Source organism: Vidua chalybeata, chromosome 1 (assembly GCF_026979565.1).
Source record: "Vidua chalybeata isolate OUT-0048 chromosome 1, bVidCha1 merged haplotype, whole genome shotgun sequence".
Taxonomy (NCBI): domain Eukaryota; kingdom Metazoa; phylum Chordata; class Aves; order Passeriformes; family Viduidae; genus Vidua; species Vidua chalybeata.
In genome coordinates, this window is record NC_071530.1 from 31,962,592 (window position 1) to 31,981,284 (window position 18,693).

General features: G+C 40.5%; 1 protein-coding gene across 8 annotated transcripts in view; it reads right to left on the reverse strand.

Annotated features, from left to right (window-relative positions):
- The window catches only part of HYCC1 (hyccin PI4KA lipid kinase complex subunit 1), a 46,386-nt gene extending 28,076 nt beyond the window's left edge, over positions 1-18,310 (reverse strand). For 5 of the 8 annotated variants that reach the window (XM_053967952.1, XM_053967944.1, XM_053967927.1 and 2 more), the window contains exons 1-2: positions 18,220-18,241; positions 14,735-14,785 (exon numbers count right to left, since the gene is read on the reverse strand). The gene's annotated coding sequence lies outside the window, so the exon portion shown is untranslated. Of the gene's footprint in view, positions 1-2,455; positions 2,507-14,734; positions 14,786-18,219 lie in introns of those variants that run through there. The other 3 variants (XM_053967940.1, XM_053967938.1, XM_053967931.1) reach the window with 3 other exon arrangements.
- Between the last annotated feature and the right edge of the window lie 383 nt (positions 18,311-18,693).

Genomic DNA, 18,693 nt, shown 5'->3' on the forward strand with positions numbered 1-18,693 from the left:
ACAATAATAACATAAAGCAACCAGAGACTTCTGTGCCCCCCGTCCTCACTTGCGTGATCATTAAATAATGAACTGGGACAGGTGAAATCCCACGGAACCAGTTGTGGCAATGTCCTCACACAACCCTAGAAAGACACGCAGGTCTGCACAAAGCTTGCAAAACACTGCTTTTGGAGGATGAAAGGACAACAGGGAAGGGCCAAGGAAGCGTAAGCATTTAATTTTTGGAGACCAGACCACTGCCATGGCTGGATATGGGCTCTTCAAGGATTGTAGGGGAGGAAAGTTGCCCTTTATTTGGGAGAGCAGCAGGGAGACATGGAGCTCAGCCCTGCTGTGGACAATAAGACAGTTGGGAGCTTATGGGTCACAGATGAGAGGGCAGAACAACATGGGTGACATTACTGCAGGTGTTTGCTACTCATCACCTGAGCAAGACAAAACACAGAATCCCTCCTCATATAGAGCAGAAGAAGCCGCATATTACAGGCACCTGGTCCTCACATGGAACATGAACTACCCTCTTATCTCTTGGAGGGGAAACGGAAGAGGGAACCAGTCCACTGATTACTACTTCCTGAAACAGAGGACTGAGGAGCCAAAGGCAGAACCTCTGCTAAACATGGTAAACTACAAACATGGAAAAACTGGCTAGGGATGTCAAGGTCAGAGCAGACACAGCTGCAGTGTCCAAGACAAAGTAGATCACAGGATCCCAGTAAGAAGGATCAAAGCAAAAAGGAAGATCAAGCATGTTCTAGAATGGTTCATGGGCTTTTGCAAAAATAGCAGCAGTAGCAACAGGAAAACTAAGGCTCCATGACCAAATCAGCAGGGGATCTGCTGAGAGAAGATACAGAAAAGGCCAAGGTATTCACTGTCACGTTTACTTCTGTTGTTACCAGCAAGAGCAGTGCCCAGGAATCCTGGATGTCAGAGCACAGGGAATTGCCTCAAGTGCCAGAGTGGCTGAGGAGTCCCCAGTTGGAGACGTTGAAAACCCAGTTTGGTAAGATCTTGAGCAGCCAGACACCTGTTCCAATTTTCACTACTTTGAGCAAAGGAGGCTGGACTTCATGATCACCAAAGATCCATTTAAATCTCATCCATTCTGTCATCCTGTATCAACAAAGAAATGGGAAGGACTGCCATGTATACTAATTTAGCTAAATACCAAGTATTTCTGATCAGCACTGACAGTCCCTGAAGGTATAACAATGAAAATATAGAGGAGCAGCCTCTGAAGGCTCAGCACAGGTTGCATGTGAGACCCTGCTGTGAAGTGAGGTTTATTTATTATTTATCCATTATTTTAAGGATAATACCATGTGCTAACAAAGACTAGTCCTACTACTACAATTATTGAAGCAACCACCTTGCCAGTTCCTAAAGAATCCCACAACCTACTAGCCCTACTTTCATTCCTATGAAGGTGGACAAAGGCTTTTGCAGCATCCCATGCTTCAGCACAGCTGACAATAGTAATCATTCCCTACTGAGCCCCATTAATAGCACAAATACCTGTCCTAATATAGACTGCTCAAAGCAAAAATCCCATTATTTAAAAGAGCCAAGAGGAGTCCTGGATACACCAAGTCCATAGCTGATACCACATATCCAAGAGATTTTTTTTCTCATCCTTCTCTAGTGATCCATTAAGCATTATTTTCAGATTAAAGGTTTCCAGAGAACAGAGGTTTCATTTGACCAGTAAAAACAGTAAGAGCATCCTTGGCTGGCATTATCCATTGGAACAATACTTTGAGTTTTTATGACTAATTTTATGACTAAGTATTTAGAGATGACTTTTTTTTTGCAACAGCTTGAACTTTTGAAATGACATTTGTAGAAAAGAAATAGGACAAAGTTTTTGCTGATCAGATTTTTATATTTATTTTTAAAGTAGCAGAGGCATTCAACGGAGAGTTAAGGCAATAGAAACATACAGGGGATAGACTATCCTTATCTTCATACTTTAAAAGATCCATATATATCTGCTTAAAACACAGCAATACACATTTGAGTACCACAAATAAGAACTCTTAACTTTACAATTATTTTCCATGAAGACATGGATTATGAGTTCAATTGATGTCCCCCAGAAGGAAAAAAAAGCTTTAACTCCAAATAGCAGCTGTGTGGGATCTATTTAAACAAGCAGACAACCTACTGCTTTACTGAGGATTGCCTCATTTTGTTCTAGTTACATAACAGATCAAGTTGGACTGGCACAATATTTGGACAGAGTTGGAAAACCCAAGACTGTTCCACAAGCAGGATTAACAAGTTCCAGTTAGCAACACAATTTTTTTGCTGAAGCCCACAAAAAGTTTTTAAAAAGTAACTCTAGAATGGGATTTTTAACACTAAGTGCACCAAAATAAGGCTTAATTTATAGCATCTGTTAACCTTTTACGAAAAAAAAAAAAAGACCCAGAGGATTAAAAAAGCATACCTTAATTACAGCTTTGTTTCAGCAGATATTACTGCAAGATATAGGCCACTGTAAACATGAGACATCCCAGCCCAGAATTAAAGCAACATAGAGTGGATAAAGTAAATACCTGCTACTTGGATTAAAAAAAAATAAAAGAGAAAAAAAAAGTGCAAAATTGCATTAAGAATGTACTTTATAAATACCAAAACTATACTGGAAATTCAAATAACACAGCAAACACTACACAGCATTTTCCCCCAAAAAAGTCTTGTTTTAAGGTACATCAGCATGTAATTCTCTTTAAATGACTATTTTTTCTTGGTCTCTTCCTATTAAGTCAGTCTAAAGATTTCAAATGAGTGGACTCTGAGAATTTCTTTAAAAACAACTTTTGTCACAAATCAAACAATACTTTAAATGTGAAGAGCAGTTCAAATGTCTCCATGCTCCTTGTTCATTTGGATGTCCTGATGAAGATTGTTACATGAAAGAGAAGTCTCAATTATTTAAATACCACAAAACTACTTGTGAAGCTCAGTAACAGTCAGGTGGTTCAGGACTGCTGAATTTTTATTAGACAATATATATTCTTAGTTTATCTCACACATGAAGTAACGCCACTTTAGGGAATACTCTTGCATTGCAGGTCTTCATATTTGCCACATGAAAGCAGGCACAGCTAATGCAGTCTAGCTAACACATGGCTAATTGTCTATATTTATATGGCTAATATAACCTGTATTCTCGTGCCTTGTGAGTTAAAAGCACTTTGGAGTGTTTTCCACAAGAATCTCCACTTGGATTAGCAGCCAAAGACAGGATTTAGAATAAATAATAATTAACAAGTTCCCAAATCCTAAGCATCCTCTGACAGCTGTTAATTGGTCTTGCTCTATTCTAATACAACAATGTAAGTCTCCTTCCTTTGGAGATACCAATTTTTCTTTTGTTTCAAGGTGAGTAGTGGAACTTGAATAAGATATGAAAGAAATTTATCGAACAAAAGCAAGACTCATGTAGAAGAGACTTCTACAAAGTCCCTAAATAGGTAATTTTCCCTTCCTCACCCTTTACAGCACAAATACATCAGGAACTTACTGAATTTCCTGTTTTTAGTAGAGGAGGGAGAAAAAGTTACAGGCACTGAATTGGTGGGGGGCCAGCCAAGACAAATTAAGACATTGTCTGGCAAACTTACTAGTGCATCCATCTATTTAAATGGCTTTGGATTTTCATAGCTGTCACAGAAGACTTTAATATAACAATATCAAATTATGTCTTTGTATGAAATCACAGACAATACATGCACAGGTTTTTCTTTAAAAAGAAATTCTCACAATAGGTGGCTTTCTTGCTCTTTACAGCTACCTAGCATTTGTGGAATTCATCCACAGAATGCACGTGTGTAAACACAATCTGGATTAAGTACAAGGAGGCTGGACTTGGATAAAGAATGAATGCTTGAGTTCTGCAGAACTGACCTTCTGAAACCACAGTATTAGATATTTGCTAGGAAAGTCATAGAGATGGAAAAAACAAAAACAGGAGCCAAAAACTGCTCAAGTCTCATCCTCTGGGAATTGCTGGAAGAGAAGAGTAAGCATATACTTCGTCTTTACCTCATCGGTAACGTATCTGCTTGGAAGCCTGTATTATTTGCTAAAAAAAAAAAATAGCTTAAATAGAAATATGAAGCAGAAAGTTAAGCTATTTGTGAACCATCAGCCAAATCTGTCAACTCATCCCAGAACAGGAACAAAGTAAACCTGTGAGCATTCCATTACAATGCATCAGACCCATAAGAGATCAAGCCCCTAGTAAATGTTCATCTTCTGTGCTACAGTACTTTGCACACAGAAGTAGGGATGGGCCAATTAGGACTCAACTTTTCTTCCCTTTTGAAGTGGTTCAAGAAATATTAAAAACCTTTTAGTCAGCTGTTACTTGAGTCATCAAGCTCATTTAAAGGACTACAGTCTAGACATAAAATTCACATTGTTCAACCCTTTCTTCTCCCTCACTTCAGAGACAAAGACAAAATCCTTGGTAAGCCACAGAACAGGAAAGAACACTCAGGCAAGTGTATTCTTGATTCAATTGCCAAAGAAGAGATATATATTTGCCTGATGTTAATGCACAACTCATTTTAGTGATACAGTGATCTGTTCATCTTCTATACAATTTTGAATATGGTCAAGCTATTCTGTTCAGATACTTTGTAGGTGCAATAACGGGCAGCAAAACACTTGAAGTCTCTTGAGAAAAGAAAGAGATGCTACTGTGGACTCCAAAAGCCACTCTGACAGGTTTCAGAAACCACAAAGGTCAGGTCTGACTTTTTGATTTTTTTCAAACTTTCACAAAGAAACAAACACTCCATTGTGCTAAGCCTGAAACAGTCACATGTTCTATTCAAATATACAACTGCAAACAGTGCTCAAAGACTTGGTATCAAACATTCTCTGATAATTGCCATCTTCAGCTTAAAACAGGACAGCTATGATGCACCAAGCATCACTGACTTAGGCTCAGGCAAATTCCTAAAATGAAAGATGGTTATTCAGCATCTTCTAACAAGGGAAATAACAAGTTTTAGGTGACACTAGAGGTGACAGGCTCAAACAGGAATTACCAAAAACAATGTAGGAAGAAAGTATGCATTGAGGCCCAGGTACATGAACTTTACATAAATGCACAGAAAAAAACCCACTGAGACATATGCATGGAAAAATCTACCCAGAGCCACTAAATATATAAACACTTCTAGTTCAGAAAGCTGGAGTCAAAGGTTGCTCCCCCCGCACACTCGTCCAGTTTTCTCTCAGTTCCTTTCTTGGCCTCTATTAACAGCCACTGCTAGACAATAAGGTTTCAGAAATTCTCATCTGGTTCACTTCACTATGGTCATTCTGCAGTCTTCTGCACAACAAAGTAGTGAACACACAAAAATAACTGTTCTGAACATTTGTTTCCAGTGGTTTGTAAAGATTACTGAACCTTAGGAAGTGAAACTGCAGTCAATTTTAATTTCATCTTGCCAAAGGCATTATTCAGTTTTGCTTCCCATTTTCCCCTCCCCTCTGTCAGTGACAGAAGCAACCGTAAATAGAATCTCTTATCTAGAGCTTACACTTTATATCACAATGTGGAACATCAGCCTTAAAGAGTCAGGAGTCAGTGGACTCTTCCATGATACAGATTTAAAGAAGGCTTCCCAAACTTGTGCACCTATGCTTCTCAAACAATTTAATACTTGGAATATGACAAAGTGATAGATATTTGCCCATCAAATGGAAAAGTCCTCCTGAATGATATCCATTACAATTTTTTAAGAAACAATAGATGTATTACTATTCAGCCACAGATGACAGACCTCAATTCAGTTTTGGTGCCAGCAATTAAGGAAATAAATAGTCTACAGAAAGCAACCATACATCAGCTAGACCATACAGAAACTATAAGTAACTGTCTTAAATGCAGTTGTTTCTTCTGCAAAGTATCCAGTACCACAGAATACTGTTTGGAGGTTTCTGGGCTGTAAAGCATCAAATACTTGATGTATCAAACTGTAACTCAGTCTTCTACAACCTTTCAATTCTGTCAAGAGGAAAAAAAAAAACACAACAAACCTGTGGTTCAGGTCATGAAACCACAAGGCCATTTACATTGCTGGTAAACAGACACATAGGCACACATGACCCAAAACATTCATGATTAAAGCTTTCTACAAAGTCTCAAGCAGAAGGTAAGACTCCTAATAGCACAGGCTTTTGAAGATTGTAATCCTGATCTTTGACTCCTGGCAAATTCATTTGTTCAATTTCAGATTAGCAATCAATTACAAACCATATTTGTACTCAACTAACCTTGTATTCACCCTTTACTTCCAAGGGGAATTGTCTCCCAAGACACCCAAATTACTCATGCCAGTCAAACAAGTCACCAGGATAGAGATAAGAGACTGCAAGCACTGAGACATTCACTTGAATTTATACAAGCCACAGTAAATCAGATCTATATTGTTTAAGCAGGACAAAAGCAGCCCTAACAGTACAGTGCCAAAATGAAGTAAGACAAAATAACTTCCACAGCCTGAATTATTTTTCATTGTCCTCTACTACTTCTTCCTTGTTACCTTTTTTAATCCTGCTTTACTATTTCTTCCCTGTTGCCTGCAGCACAAATGCACACTCTAAGTACATCTACCATGTTGAAAAACATAGTCAGCCAAAACTGACCACTTATAAGTCAACTTACTCCAGTTACACTCTTTGAAGCTACTTCATCTGCAGTATATCCTCAAATGTTAGCTTTTCTATCATCTGTAATTCATCAATAGTTTCATTATAGGGAAATAAAGTAAGATTTATTACTTTCAAAGCAGCTTTTTTAGCAGCTAAAATATATTTGCTTTCATTTTTATTTCATGCAAACATTACTGTTTACATCTTACTGACTCTTTAAGAAAGAACATATATATAAACAGCATAATCTTAGACAGAATAAAACACACATATTTGAAAAATCTTGTCTTAATTGTCCTTATGTTTTCTGGATTAATATAGTTAACTGTTCCAACATACAAAGAAAAATCAAGATAATAACTATATGCATCATATAGAAATATAATTTAAATTAAATCACATTAAAATGAGTACAAGCACAAGCTTAACCAAATAAATGAACTAGAAAGCTTTAGAAATCTTGCCTGTTTCCTATGTATCAAGATTTCCATAACTTGTGTCGAGAACATCAGTGAACTGGCAATTAATTCTATAGTACATGACACAGTGCTCTTATCACTTCTGTAAGGGAAAGCGATGCTGCACAAGTTCAGCACTTACAAGAAACATTCTGTACAGAACCCCACACAAACTTACTGTTCTTTTACACCTTAGTTCCCTAAGCCCAAAGTACATTACATCCCTACCAAGTCAGGAAGCTTTCTCAAAACCCAAAAGCAAATTTACAACAGTGAAATATAATAAGCCATAGAGAGAATAATTGTGTTGCAGCTTTAATTTTAGTATTGTGTATAAGTCTCGAACTAACTAGTGGTCTTCTCAATGGAGCGTTATTTTGGTAGCAATGCTGTGACGTGTAGTTCCTTCAATGCTACTACCACAGTATTACCTTTACAGGCAGTTATTCACTTAACCTATTTGTGAAGTCAATTTGCTGCAAGCTAATTTTAAAAACCAAGTTTTGTTTCCTAAATGAAAATTGCAAGTCATCTCACGTTACAGTTTGTTCAAACCGTTCAGTCATATGAAAAGAAAGGTGTTGGGTAATTCAGCTGCTGAAAGGCTCTCAGTGTAGAGCATGCACAGGCAGATGCTGCACAATAGCTTGAGTATGACTAAAAAGCATGTGGAGAACTGAGCAGGGGCTAAACTTCATCTCTGAGCACTGACTGTAAAAGACACAATTTTAGCACCTTCTACCATTACAGCACATAGTTTCAGGTAGTACAAATCCAGAAACATTCATCTGGCAAGCAGTTTAGCAGTGACCTACCAGAAGGAAAAAGACACAGTTCACAAAGCAGGGCAGGAGTTTGAGAGACTCTTTGTCTACTTTTTAGCAGCAACACAAAGAATGCAAGACTTTTGACCAAAACTTCCCAATTCTGCTGGCTATGAATGAGCTTTTAGGAGACTGTCTATTTCCAACCCTTCTCTAAGTATCCACACCTCATTCAATTTGGAAAGCAGAGATGTCTACCTGCAAGCCAGACACTAACTTTAGAAGATACTACACAAGCTACATAAGGAAGAAATTTTGTAGCAGCTCTTGGGACTTCATTTCAACTCAATAGTCCTTCTGCCTCCATAAAATGTGAGGAGCTCCACAAACTGAGAACTGGGCTGCAAAAGTCACAGGTGCTTCAGAAGTGATTTATGTCAGGTTCAGGGCAGAACAGGGTTAATTTTTGCAGTAGCTAGGAAGGGCATAGCCAGGATCCAGATGCTGTTGTACTCATCATTACCAGGGGAAGCACTTGGGGTAGCCAGTTCTGCATGGTGAGCGATCATGTGTGAATCGTTTGCCTGTTTTGTACACTTTGTTATTGATAGTGTAGCTGTTACTGTTTGCTTTCTTATTCCATTTCTGTTTCCAGTAAATTGTTCTTATCTCAACCCGTAATCTTTACTTTTTGTGCCCCTAATTCTTCTCTCCATCCCTACTCATGGGAGGCAGAGGGGGAAAGGGAGACTGAGCAAGTAGTTATGGTTTGGAACATTTCCATGGGAACATTAAATTGGGGAATACTATACCTATGCCAGGACAGCCTTATCTGGTAAAGCACAGGCCCCTCTTTCAGGCCAAACCCATTCCAGGGCACCCAGCCCTTCACAAAGAAAAGAGAACTCTCCACAGGGCTCCCATTGACTTCTCTGGATCAGTTGTGTCATCGCACTGGGCTTCCCAGGGAAGATCTACGATATAGCATAATATCAGACATGATCAAATGCAACTGCAATGGAAAGGTTTCATTTTGACTCCAGAACCTTTATTTTAAGTAAGTGCTATGACACATCCCATCACTCTAACCCTACCAATGCAGCAGCATTAGCATTCCTGATAGCTTTCTATCTGCAAAATATTATCTCCAGTGTACCATTCTACCATTTCCTCAAAGATCATGAAAGAAAAGCAGGAACCTTGCTATCAGGAATACACCCCAGATTTTATAGCAAAAAGAGGTCTATGGTAGTCTACTGACAGGTGTTTCAGTAGCTCATTTTCACAGGAAAAAAACCCCAATCTATACAAAGGTACATTTTTCAGAAGAGGAGTGCATCAATACTGCAAATAACCTTAGGACTTAGTTTTAGTAGTTGATGGCTGCTCCCTGTTAAATTACAGAATTAAAATTATCCTTTGATACATGCATGCAATGCATGTATTCAGCTGTGTTAAACAGCTTCAGGAGAAACATGCTTTATCTCTTCATGACAGTTCTCTTATTCTTCCTCATGCCTTCACATTCCCCCACCCCCACAACAGCCCATCCGCATACACTCACAAGACTAGACACATTCATTTGAAAAGCATTTCAGAGCAACTAAGAACAATTTTGTGGGTTTTAACATACTTTACAAGCTACAGAAGAACATGACTTCTCAACTAAAATTTTTACAGGCAGGACCCACGCTTCTGTCTCATTCAGAAGATACATCCAATGCATTAAATGCTCTATTGTCACATATAAATGCTGTAGTACAGACAAAATATATGCAACTCAAAGTCTCGAGAGAATTTACTACCCTGTATGTCTTGCTTTGCATTGTAATTTTTTTTTTAGTCAAATCCTAAAAGCATAATACTGTCAAAGCAGAAAAGGATTATACTTCTCTTATGTTAAGAGATGTATTAATTTAGATCGAATTCATGTTAGATGAAAAAGCTTTTAAAATAAAAAGTCCCCATTTCATGAAAGCAGCCAAAGGTCAGAATATTAATTACTCCAAGAAATAGAAAGCTAATAAAACTCAAATTATACAGGTTCTGGAAGGACTCTTTATTTGAGTTCAGATTTCCAAGTTAGTTGGTATTATCAAGTAATCTGTCATTATTCCAAAGTCACAACAACAGGAAGTTTCTAAGGAATTTATATTGTTACCACTTTAGTAGCATAAAACAGTTTAAGATTTAAAATAACAGAGCATACATTCATTTTCTTTTTCTCTTTCTTTTATTTGCATTCTCATTAAATCACACAATGTCTTCTGCTCAAGACAGGCCTGACTTTTAAGAGCATTATTACATATTATTACATATGTAGTTCTAGAAAAAGTGAGCGGTGCTTCTATAATCAGTCATCAATTCAGAGTCCTGGTTTAGACCACAGATTTGATGATTTAGAGCCAGGCAAATATTTCCGTAGCCTAACTACAAAGAGGTCAAAATTTATTCCTGTAATAATTTCAGGTCTGTAAACTTGAGAACTTGATTTAGTGTATTGTGCTTACAAGCAGTGTCTGAGAAGTCACATGAATGGCAGACACAGTTGTGACAATACATGGAAATTGATCATTGATTGCACATGTATTTGGGGTGTACTGGACCAGATGAACCAGAGCCAAAGGACATAAATACAGCCTAACAACCCTTGCACACAACATGTTCTGCTTGTACGAACCGCCATAAGCATATGAAAGAAGTGTTGCAATGAGCCAAGAGCAAAGCAACCTCCATCACACTGGATGAAAAAAACCCAAATATAATCCAAGTGAATGGCCACTTTTCAAACAATATGACATTTGAGGCGCGAGGGTTAATCGCACAAAACACAAAGATCATACACCTATCATTTAACATCAATAGACACATTTAACGAACTTCTTCAAGGGTGTGGCATCATTTGGTTCCTGTTTCATCACTCAGTTAACTTTCTATTCCCACTTTTGTCAGTTCCTCTATTTACTGTACAAGCAGGACCTTCTTCTAGGTGCTTGCCATCAAATGTATCCACATCCCACTCCACCTACTGAATTTATACAGGACTTTTATTCTGTATAAATATTCTACCACACCAAGAAGCAGCTGTAAATGGTTAAGGCAGTCCCTGCCACTGTTTCACAGGATTGGAACAGCTTTTTGAGCACAGGTGAACTAGCATCCACTTCTTTAACAAAACAAGACAAAACCTTTGAGCCACTTTTGAATAGGAATGAACCAGAGATTTCCATTATTTCCTTAAGGAATGAATGAATGCATGCATTATGTATACAAAGGAATGGCACAGTTGAGAGATCTCCTCTGATTATTTTGTTTTGGGTGGAAAAATCATTATCATTCTTCCCTGTGCAGTTACAGTTTGCCAGTAACAGTCTGGGAGAAAATATCACTGCACAAATAATTCCATTCCATTCCATTCTAGTAAAAACTCTTGGTAACCAATGCAAATGCATATGCTTTTAGATAGTCTTAAATTTCAGCCTAAGAACAAAGAGAATGATCTTGAAAATACATATACCAAACTAAAGTAAAGCAGCAAAAGAATTAAAAGTAGCAGAGACTGCAAATTTACTCAGCCAATCCTCAGCATGATGCAGAAGTGCTGGAAGAGTAGTTCTGCTAGATTTGTACACATTACTGAAAAGTCAACAAAAGTTCAACCAATTCCAGCTGAAACAGAATCCTGTTACTCCAAGCTGTACCATTACAGACTAAGCAAAACAGATGTTTCCTTTTTTGTGTTTCACTGAGTAACAGAACAAATTTGATTGTCTGAAGTGTCTCATCACAACATGACTGTTGCAAAAATACCCCTAATTTACAGTGCTGACACATAATGCTGCTGAGAAAACAGGGAGGGGGGTAAAGAAACTCAGATTTTTTTTCCTCAGCTTTACAATTAAATATAAATCACATTCTCTTAAGACAGGCAGAAATTCGTAAATATTATACCAGCACTCACAAAGCTACACATGGACGTGTAAGCAGATGTGCAGAATTACTGTCAAAAGCCTCTCATCTGCTCCTCTGGCTGCTGCACTGGGAATTTAGTTCAAAGCAGGGAAAAAAATGCAGGAGCCTATTAGTCTTTCTACACCTGACATTTGGAGTCAATATTATTAGGAACATAAGAGATGTAATATTATTAGGAACATAAGAGATGTATGCAGAAAGACTGCAGCTTATTGAGCCTAAAAGCTGTAACTGAGTAAAAACAGTAGCACGTCTGCAGTATGTAACATGAAGCAGGCAGGTATTTTGGCACAGCCTAAAGGAAGTCAGTAAGAAATATATTCTATTAACTGAGTATATAGCAATTGGTTTAACCAGATGTGCTATTAACCACAAACTGTAGGATAATACTCAGCATTTCACTAGCAAAATGAGTCTAAATTGACTGTAAGGAATATGAAATTGTTGCTTTAGCACCAAGAGCTAAGGAACTCCCCAACCCTGCTCCTTCCCCCACTTTGATCACACTGTTCTCCCCTTCATCAGCCTAACACCAAATACATGATGCTGCAGTCTACCTACTTCAAATCTGGAAGAAACAGAATTTCCTTCAGCCAGCAAATACCGTAAAGGAGTATTTACCAGGGGAAAAAAAATTCATTTTTATACCTGAAGATCCTTTAGTCTACTTCCTCAGGTAGAGATGTGACAGCATACCTGACATGCTTTACACAGTACACTGAAAATATTCACAGTATCCTAACTGACAGAGAAGGTGGCTGGTGTTAAAAACTTGTCAAATGCAATTTTAAAAAATTTACTAGGTCAACGCTTTTACATATATTCCAGTTGTCTCCTCTAATATAGCAACTGGTATTAAAGGATTGAAAAGAATTAATAGAAAACAATTGCTTTTACAAATCACAACATAGTACAGTCTTGTCCATTAACCAGATGCTCATGGATTCCTTATATTATCCAGCACCAGCTCCTGTACAATACTCAGACTACTAGACAGGTTAATTGTAGAGTATTAGATATATATTTAAAGTGTAATGGGATTTTTTTTCCTTCTTTCCTAAAAAAAAGGAACTGCAATAAAATATAGCAAAAGGAGTGAATCATGGTATTTAGTATTAGCAAAATATTAAAGTTGTATGCAGTGTTCATCAGGTTGAAATTAATTCCTTGCTGAAACATAAATATTTATCCAGTGCAAACAGCAGGAAACCTTAGGAGACAGCATGGCTTTAAGCACCGAAGTGTGTTAATTAGTACTCAGTGCAGCTTCAGAGCATGCTATGCTATTGTTAAATAAAGGTTAGATTCCAAATAGAGGAAACTAACAAAACGTAAAGGTATGAGATAAGATAGCCTAAGAAAGCTGTCTTGAATAGCTATCAAAAGTGCCCCAACCGTACATTTTTTTGTCACAAAGTTTAGAATGAGAGCTCTTGTGCCAATCAGGATGTAATACAGATACTTAGCAACTTTTGCACCAGCAATAAGCATGTTTTACTAGTATTACTTTTACCTACATTTCTTTGCTATGCTTCAGTTGCTACACAGCATTTCATATCATCAGAAGTTAGAGATGGAAAAACAAAAACATCCATCTGTTTTTAAGAGATAACCCATTTCCAAGTCTTCATCTCAACACTCAGATGATTCTTCAGCATTGCTGGTCATTTATAAATTAAGGAACGTTTCATGCACGCCCTCACTTTCCATGGCATTCTCCATACATAAGAGTGATGATAATTAAATATCTGTCCAAATTCCATGTCCTTTATTGATTCCAGTTCTAATAAATAATGCTACTAATAACAACTGTTTATTGAACCCATCTGTTTTACATTTGTACACCATTTAGAAGTTCAACTGAAGCCTTATTAACAGAATCCTTAATTCATCACACGGAACACCTACACCAACATCCTCCCCTTTCTGGCACTACAAGACAAAATAGGGTCACATTCAGACAATTTCAGGACTCACTTGGCTGTAAGTTATACTGCTTTCTCTCACTGTCTTTCCAGTTGTTAGCAAAGCATGTAAGTTCATGTGGGGATGTGACTAAAGAAATTGCCATAAATAACAGTTGCCCTCACAGACTCAGCCAAGATGCTATTTTTATTCTGCTCCTCTTGAACATGGTCCTGATTAGGGCAAAGGCTTCAAAACAGTTTCACCACAACTACAAGAAAATACTTCATATCCAGTACTAATTTAGAAATGCTATAAGCTGAAAACGATTGCAGCTGTTAGATTTTTCAGATGTTTGTTTTGGTGTTTTTGATTTTTTTTTTAATCTAATACAAGAGTATTTGAGTTTTCATGCTAGCAAAGTTCCAACACAAATTCTGATAGAAATCTGATTTACAGAAAGAACAAATGCAGAAGCAATTCACCTGTCAGCTTTGTGCAAAACTTTTTGAATTTTAAATGTTTTCAAATAACTTTAAATAATTCAAGTATCAGTTGCTTATAGAGAAAATCTCAAGTTCATGCAGAAGTACTTAATCTAAAAAGTGTGAGCATACACTTACATATTATAGAGTAGAGGAAAGAGTCTGGCCATTGCAGAAATAAACATTTTAATGGCATGCAGAACTTGAGCAGCAACTTTAAACACAGCCTAGCAGCAATATGCAGTTACTACACATTAAAAACATTTTCATATTTTAGTACTCCTTGTCTTCAACAACACTGACACAGACTTCTGTCCTTTTCCTGACACCTTGTTGCTGCCTTCCAAGATTATCTCACAAAGCATTTCAAATTAACTAATCCAATTTAAGTTTCTAAATAACTGATGCTAATAAAAATGCTTTAATTCCAATACATTCTCCACTTCCAAATGTGCATTTCATACATCACCTTTTCAATTCTAGCAACTGAGAACAGCAGATGCCAAAAGGGCTATTCTTCCTGGAACAGAAAGAAAACACAGATTTAAAGACAAAATGTCAGGCCTAAAATTCTAATAAAAGTGGTCTTTTATATATATATACCTGCATAATTAAACAGAACAGCATTAACAAAACAAAAGCTGTAATTCTTCTAAGCAGGGAAACTACAAGATTCTAGTAAATCAACAAACTCCAAACTCTCTCAACTACATCCTACCAAGTACAAACCAACACACTGTAAGGCACTGCATATAAACTGCAGGTTTTAAGCATGCTGTATTTCCATAATCCCATGGAAGTCTCAGAGATTAGACAGGGTCACTCCAGTCAAACTATTTAACCTCAGAATATAATTACAGATGGGCAGTCTTCAGTTTTTCTGAAGCGTACAAGATTTGGACTCTAGTTATCTTCAAAGAAAACAGAGTGTGCAGGCAGAGAAGGTCAGACTGTCAGGCTTCTCATTTCCTATACAACAACATCAGATCTCCTGCTTAAATTTCATGCACCTTGCTCTTGGAAGACAGACTGCTTGGTAACACTGGACATAATGCACGCGAGTGCAGTGATTCACAGGTGTAACTTCCACTTCTGCTAATAAAACTACCCACACAGTCCTATGGGAGACCTAAGGATAGATCAGCTTTCTACCCAGTCTTCCACCTGTGAGAAAGGAAGCGTGCTAGGTCATGCAGAGACCACATTTGTCAAAGGGAAGGGGCTGGGAATGAAACCTGACCTGGCAATTCACCTAACGGATTTAAGTCTAAGCTCTTCCTGATGGAGGCTTTGTATGTTTGCTGAGTGCACGGTGATCTTTGTTAAGAGCCTAAGAGCTACTACATTTTAATATTCTCATCAACATAAACATTTATACCTCATGAAAGTTTCATCCTAAAGCCTCAAACACTCCACAAGCTCTTAGTCCAAAGGGAAACCTGGGAACTGTGACTTTTCTCTAAGAAATCATTTTGCAAACTATGCATTCTTCATACAACTTGAAAAAACATAGTGTCACATCAGACCATTTATTTTCTAATTAAAATAACCAGACATTAGCCAACACTTTATAACTAATAATTTAAACCTCCAAAATGAACAAGGTGATTTTCACATTGCACACATTAAAGTCAGTGACAGGTTAAGAAGACAACCTAATATGCACCTTAAGGTAGGCTTTAATGAAAATCAATTTCCTGACATGAACATGAGGAAGGTTCAGAATATTGGGGTTTTAGAGGAACATGTACTATGAGTGAGACTTCAACTCAGTGACTTACTATTAGGTTTGACCCAGTCACATGCATCAGCAAATGGGCTTGTCTCCCAGCTTAGAGCCAGCCCCACTGTGGTAAGTAAAAGGCAGATGACACACACCACTTGTAGTGCCCAGCCTTACAATATCTCACGTACACGCTTGTGATACAAGTCCTCACCAAATTAGAATCCAAGTGACTTAACTACCCAGCTATGCCTGAGAACACGTCTCCCATGGACTCTCAAATTAAAGCAAATCCGCCCATTCAGGAGGTTACAGCAGAATTTCAATGTGCTCCTGCCCCTGACAGCCTTTTTCCTTGGAAGAAGCTTTCTGATTAAATGTAACATGTCCCATTAAAACAGCTCACTGCTGCAAGGAAGTGAATTGTTACAGTTAATAAATCATCCCAAGTAGTACTGAACTTCCTCAAAATTATCATCCTTCTGAAAAAAGGCCTATTAGAAGTGCCTTGCCTCACAAAGACATTATCACAGAAGAGAAGCAGATGGGTTCTGTATTTCAAAATTAGTGATTTTATATTTTTTCCGACTCTGGAGGAAAAAATACATCCAAAAAACACTGCCAGAAGGATCTAAAATTCAACTTCAAAGTATACTACTTTTACCAAAACTATTTTGCTGATGAAACTACAATAGATTGCAAATTAATTTGACCACATTATACAACACTACTTACTTTTCGTAACATAAAAGAACTTGTTGAAAGGTGGAGAGAACAAAAGCAAGACGCCATTAGAGGCATGAAACGATATGATCTTTAGGGCCCCTTCTATCCCCAACCTTTCAGTGATATTGTGGAAAGCACAAACTTCTGAAAAACCACTGTAGCATGTAAGCCCATCACTGGAGGGAAAAACTGCAGAAAAGCATTTCAGATACCACGAAATCAAAGTCACTCAATGTCACTCTACACTTTGCTCCATAACACTGCTTCTTGCCTCTTTGCAGTGCAATTTGCTCAGCTTGCCTTAAAAAAAAGTCACTATATCTGAATTTGCAGCTAAGGACCCTAACACCAAACATGTAATAGAAACTCACATATTTTGCTCTTTTATAGTCATGTCCTCACACACTGGCAGTGTATGTTAAAACTTCTGAAAGGTCGATACTAGCAGGACTTCATAATCTTCAAGTACACAAATCTTCTCCCTGTGAACCTAAGGCTGGGGAGCTCTTTCGGCAGAGAGCAAGAATTCAATTGGACGGGAAACAAACGTGATGGCTGTCGGGATTACATGGGACAACACAAATCCACTATCTCTGCTTTCATCGTCACTCTGACACACAAAGCACATCGAAGGCCACTTCAATTTAATGTGCGCCAAGTTAAAGCACGAAGCCCGCGGAGGCACAAGCCCTGCCGCCTGCGGCGCTGCCCGCTCGGATTTCCCAACTCCGCGATTCTAACTGTTGCTGCCACCTCCCGCATCCCTGCGGCGGGCACGCAACTCACCGCGGCAGCGACACCACCAAACACACCCACAGGTCGGGTCAGCATGAAGGCGACCCACAGCACGCAGCCCCACTCTGCCCCAGACCTGCCCACGAGGGTCGGCAGCGGCACCGAGAAGCCCGCTGCCAAGCACCGCGCTGCCTGCCCTGCTCCGGGGACGCCGCGGGAGCAGCTCCTTTGTCTCTCCCGCAGCCCCGGCCGCCTTCTCCCGGCGGCATAAGGCGCCGCTGCCCCGCCGGCCCCCACACGCCCCGGCGACGCCGCCGCTTGCCCGCCGTGCCCTGCCGCAGCCGGACCGGGTGCGGGCGGTGCGCGGCGAGCTGGCGGCCAGACGCGGCAGGGATGCCGGCGGGGCCCCGGAAGGACCCGCGGGAACGGGGAAAGCCGCAGCCGGTGCCCCGGATCGCCGCCCCGCACCGGGGGCAGGGTGTCGTCCTGCCCCTCCATCGCCCCCGGGCACCGACCCTGCCCCCGGCAACTCCACCGCCCCCTTCTGGTCTCCCTCCCGCGCCCTTCACCCCCCGCCGCCCCGGCGAGTCACAGCCGCCCCAGCCGCGCGCCGCCGGCTGCCCCAGGGTGGGGCGCGGGACCCACAGCCTGGGGGGGCTCCGCTCAGTCGGCCGTGAGTTGCCCGACGGCCGCGGCCGCCCCGTCGGGATGCGCCAGCCCCGCGCGGGAAAAAAGTTGTCCCCGCGGTAGCGGCCGGGAATCGAACTCACCCTCCCGCCCGGCGGCTCCGCCGCGGCCGCGACTCAAACTCACCCTCCCGCCGGGAGCGGCAGCGGCGGGCGGACACCGCCCGGCCCCGCCGCTGCCTGGCGGCGGCCGCAGCCAACCGCAGCGCGCAGCGCGGTCACGCCAGCCAATAGCGCGGCAGAGCGGGCCGTGCGCGCGCCCCGCGCCCCGATGGGCGGGGCCGGCCCGCTCCGGGGCCGGGCGGGAGCGGTGGGCGCGCTGTGAGGGCGCCCCGGGGGCGGGCACGGAAGCCGGACGGGTCGTGAGCTCCGCGCCGCGGCTGGGCCAAGAGAGTTGTCCTGGGGGAAGCTCAGGCGGAGTCGGAGCGCTGGACAGGGTCGTGCCCCGCGGGGAGATGCGCCCTTCGGGGCAGTGCCCGCTCCCGAAAGTGCCCTGCTAGCGCGGATGGCAGCGGGCACTCGGAACACAACGGGCGGCAGCGCTTGGGATGGGCTCCA